The following is a 5,013-nucleotide window of genomic DNA, read 5'->3' on the forward strand; positions in this document are numbered from 1 at the left end:
TTTTTTTTGAGACAGGGTTTCGCTCTGTCACCCAGGCTGGAGTGCAGTGGTGTGATCATAACTCACTGCAGCCTCAATCTTCCGGGCTCAAGCCATCTTCCCACCTCAGCCTCCTGAGTAGCTGGGACTACAGGTGTGCACCACTAGGCCTGGCTAATTTTTTAATTTTTATTTTTAGTAGAGACGAAGTCTCACTATGTTGCCCAGGCTGGTTTCAAACCTGAGCTCAAGTGATCCTCCTCTCTTGGCTTCCCAGAGTGTTGGGATTACAGGCATGAGCCACTGTGCCTAGCCAGCACTTTGTTTTGAAGTGATCAGAAGCAAACTTCCTCACAAATGAGAAGTCTTAGCAATATATGAAGACTTTTATGAAAAAGTGAAGAATCCTGCACAAAGCTCTGCCTTCAGTGTAAGTAGTGACTGGTTTAGTGTCTACAACCTCTAAGTTGTTAACAACATTAAACTATCTGGTGAAGCTGTGAGTCCCGTGCTAATGAAGCTGTGACGACCTTTCACCATGTGTTTTAAAAGCTGACTACTCCTCAATTAGATTTTAATTCTGATGAAAAGGCATCTATTAAAAGTGAATGCCCTTGAGGATCCACATCAGGAAGGAGGAAGCATAAAAGCTACCAAGCATTGATGACTGTGATGCTGGGGCAAAGGCCAGTGGAGATTTATCTGTGTGTTTTTATTAGGATGGTTGTTTTCATTAGTGCTCTGACTATAAAGTTGCATTGGATTTAAGTGGTCTTCCCTAACCATATTTTCCCCATAAGCCCTGCTATCTTAGGTGTGCAATTCCGCAAAACAGGAGATTCTTTGGCAAAGACAATATGACGTTATAGCAGAATGTCGGGCATTTTTTTTTTTTTAAATCTGCAGGACATCTAGTTTGGTGTTAACCAGGTAGTATATACTTGGCAAATACCTGCTTATTCTTAGGAATACTTTAATGCATAAACATTTTGCTGTGACCTTGAAGATGGTTCTTATTTTTTTCAAATCCATGTTTCATCTATGAACGATGCAGACTGTCTAGATGAGAACACACCACAGAAGGGAGACATAGAAACTCAGAGGGGTACTATCAGGATGGTCAGAAATCCTCAGGGGTAATAGATGACTCTAAGGTCAGTTTGAAGACAGAGCCCAGTAGCCTTTTGTTGGTCTCCCCCAGGGCTGGCTTTTAAATGCTGATTCGGTGCCACATTCATGAGAATCCAGAGGGAGAGACCACAAGGTCAGTGGTTCTAACATATATTTAATTTTTGATATCCCAATTGATGATGGTAGCCTCTTTCCTTCTTCGGCATCAGAGATGTTCCATCCACCAACCTATTTGTGTGACCCAGGACGGTAAAAATAAAGGGTTATAGATGCAGAGAGATCAGCTGTAGGGCCACAATTGGTGAGGTGCTTGGTTCATAATCAGTGGACAAAGCATCCTTACTGAGAGCAGTGGCTCCTTTCCTGTGTCAGTTTCTGCCAGGCCAATGACCCTGAAGCCTGAAGGAAAAGTTTTTGCTTGTTTTAAACGACTGTTTACATTAACTGGAGCAAATGCTGAAAAAAAACATCAAGAATTAAGACGGGCCAAAATAACCACAAGAAAGTCAAATGTAAGCCATATCAGGGACAAACTTTTTCATTTTTTGCAGAAAAGATTATGGATCTTTTACATGTACTTCTAACTGGATATGAAATGTAGATTAACCTGGCCTGAGGATGATGAAACCCAACCTTACATTCAAAATAATATCAATACATTTTCAAGTCTATTTATACATTCTAAACAGAGGTAATTCATATTACAATGGCCTCCCTATTCTGCTCTTCCACTTTTAGTTTTATTTTATGGAGACAGAGTCTCGCTCTGTCACCCAGGCTGGAGTGCAGTGAGTGGCATGATCTTGGCTCACTGCAACCTCTGCCTCCCGGGTTCAAGCCATTCTCCTGCCTCAGCCTCCTGAGTAGGGAGGATTACAGGCACCTGCCAGCATGCCCTGCTAATTTTTGTATTTTTAGTAGAGACTGGGTTTCTCCATGTTGGCCAGGCTGGTCTCGAACTCCTGACCTCAGGTGATCCTCCCACCTCAGCTTCCCAAAGTGCTGGGATTACAGGCGTAAGCCGCCATGCCTGACCCCCTTCCACTCTTTAAACAACAGTAATGAAACTTATTAAGTAGGGGACTTCAGTCTGGAAACTCCTCATCTGTTCTGCTTCTTCTCCTGCCAACAGTCTCCCCAGCTCCCCACCAATTTCTTAACCACAGGGCTTCTGCACATGCTATTGTCATTTCCTTTGCCTGAATGCCCTTCACTGTCCTTATTTGCCTTGTAATTGCTTAATACATTTTTAATATCTTTCCCGAGGCTGGGCGCAGTGGCTCATGCCTGTAATCCCAGCACTTTGGGAGGCCGAGGCGGGTGGATCTCCTGAGGTCAGGAGTTCGAGACCAGCCTGACCAACATGGAGGAACCTGGTCTCTACTAAAAATACAAAGTTAGCCAGGCGTGGTGGCACATGCCTGTAATCCCAGCTACTCAGGAGGCTGAGGCAGGAGAATTGCTTGAACCTGGGAGGCAGAGGTTGCCGTGAGCTGAGATCGTGCCATTGCACTCTAGCCTGGGCAATAAGAGTGAAACTCCGTCATATATATTTATCTTTCCCGATAGCGTGAAAACTCCCTAAGAGCAAATCATGTCTGTCTTGTTCACCATTGTACTCCTGATGCCTTGCACAGTACCTAACACTTAGTAGGCTGCCAACAAATGTTAACTTGAATCAGACCCTTAAGACTCAGTTCAAACATCATCTTCTTTGGGAAGGTGTCCCTGAGCCTCTGACACTCCGATAGTTACCTCTTTCATGTGCTTCAAAGGCTTCCTGTTCACATCTGTTGTAGTGCAGTGCAGTTCTTTAATGGTCTGTCTCTCCCAGTAGGCTCTGAAAGTTCTAAAAGGCAGAAACTGTGTCATCTTCATTCTTCTTACTCATGACACTCTGTATCTCCTAGTATACTCTAAGGAGTTGAAGAAATATCTACTGGGCAGATTATTGAACCCTGTTTGCGCTTGGAGGGCCCTCAGCTATGGACCACACCTATGGCTCAAACAGGAATTATATGCAAGCATTGGCTACACAGGTCACGTCTTTCTGAAGCATCCACTTTGACTCAATGTTTCAGGAGAAGAGACATTTATATAAATTGTGTTTGTGTGTGTGTGTATGTAGTGAGTTGAATTCAAAATATACACTAAATTTTTAGTAAAATGGAAACTTCAACAAAGCAAACGTACCATGTGGCTCCTTAACCACCCTGTTTGGGAGCATGTATTCCCTCTTCTCTGCTGTCCTTTGGTAGCTTGCCACCTTAGGTGTAGAGAAGTCACACCCCCATGGTTAAAAAGAAAGTCGGCCGGGCAGGGTGGCTTACACCTGTAATCCCAGCTCTTTGGGAGGCTGAGGCAAGCGGATCACCTGAGTTCAGGAGTTTGAGACCAGCCTGACCAACATGGAGAAACTCCGTCTCCACTAAAAATGCAGAATTAGCTGGGCATGGTGGCGGGTGCCTGTAATCCCAGCTACTTGGGAGGCTGAGGCAGGAGAATCGCTTGAACCCGGGAGGCGGAGGTTGCAGTGAGCCAAGATTGCGCCATTGCACTCAAGCCTGGGCAACAAGAGGGAAATTCTGGCTTAAAATTAAAAAAAAAAAAAAAAAAAAAGAAAGTTAATGACAATGACAAAGCTGGAATTAAAGCTGTTTTCAGATATCTGGTGTTCTTTTCATTCTACTGCCCAAGTTAGCTGTCTCCTCGCACCTGTAGCATGGTCAAATGCATCCTAATGCACTCTCAATAAATATGTTCAGATACAAATTCCATTCAGCATATTAAATTTAGGCTGAAGGGGAGAAGGTCAAAAGGAGTCATAGTCTGGAGATATCTTCAGTAATAGATGTATGGCATGTTTATAGATTTCATATTTAAATTTACTTTATAGGTAGCTTTCCTAGCATATGTGCTCCTATTCTATGATGGTGGTTCATTCCAATCTTACCCAACCCTTCTAATGCTCTCAGTGTGTACCTTTACTTTTAAAGGGCATCATTTAAAGACGATGGAAGAAATACAGTGTGGGTACTGTATTTTGTCCTGAGGACAAAATGCTACGTATGACGCAAGGACTTAAGACTATCATCCCAATAGTGCCCTGCTGCTGCTGCTGCACAAAAACACCTAGCATTTGTCTAGGGATTTTCATTTACAACCAAGCTTTGACACACATGATCTTATTCACTCCCCACAACAACTCTAAACTAGTTCGGGAAACTGAAAACAGCACTCAATTCAATTGCTAGCTGTATATAAGTGTTTTGGTTAAAGCGCCTAACAATCCCCTAGGGATTAAGCGGTGGGTGCCTGCTGCTTCAACAACCCTGCAGCATGGGAATAAAGGAACAACTGTATTTCTTCGGTCACAACGTAATCACAGCAACAGAAAGCACCCACTCTTCCCACTCTGACCCACACAGTCTGTCGAGGCAATTAATCAGCACTCCGGGTGGTTTTCCTATAGGATGCCAGTTCCCTTGCCAATCAAGTCTTTCCACACAGTGTAGCAGGACCACACCCCCGGAGAGGCCTCAGGGAGGGAAGGTGCTCTGGCCCACAGAAGTGAAAGCTGATACTCTGGTTGACCCTCCAGTGAAACTTACAGGCGGATCCTCCTGGGCCTCAGTTTCCCCATCTCTAAAACGGGCTACCCTTCCTTTCTCTTGACTAGTTCCCTCCCTGTTCTCGCTGGGCCACTAGGAAGTGAAATCAGTGCCTAACCGCAGCTGAAAGTCCTCTGTTAGGCTCCAGTCGTCGCGCCGGGCATGCTCAGTAGCTGGGGCCGGCTACGCTCCGGGAGTAGGAAGCAGCTTTGCGGGCCCGGGCGGCCGATGCGGGCACTTTGAAGAATCACGTGTGTTGAGGCCCTCTTAAAGAGATAGGCACCTACTTTTC

At 44.8% G+C, this 5,013-nt stretch overlaps 1 long non-coding RNA gene across 1 annotated transcript; it reads right to left on the bottom strand.

The window, feature by feature from the left end:
- Positions 1–966: 966 nt before the first annotated feature.
- LOC108518210 (uncharacterized) lies at positions 967–4,807 on the bottom strand. The gene is made up of 3 exons (XR_001882370.1): positions 4,722–4,807; positions 2,866–2,959; positions 967–1,566 (listed from the first exon to the last, which is right to left on the bottom strand). It is a non-coding gene; the product is annotated as an uncharacterized LOC108518210 (long non-coding RNA).
- Between the last annotated feature and the right edge of the window lie 206 nt (positions 4,808–5,013).

The sequence above is a fragment of the Rhinopithecus bieti genome, unplaced genomic scaffold, assembly GCF_001698545.2.
Source record: "Rhinopithecus bieti isolate Rb0 unplaced genomic scaffold, ASM169854v2 scaffold_252, whole genome shotgun sequence".
In the NCBI taxonomy this organism is placed as follows: domain Eukaryota; kingdom Metazoa; phylum Chordata; class Mammalia; order Primates; family Cercopithecidae; genus Rhinopithecus; species Rhinopithecus bieti.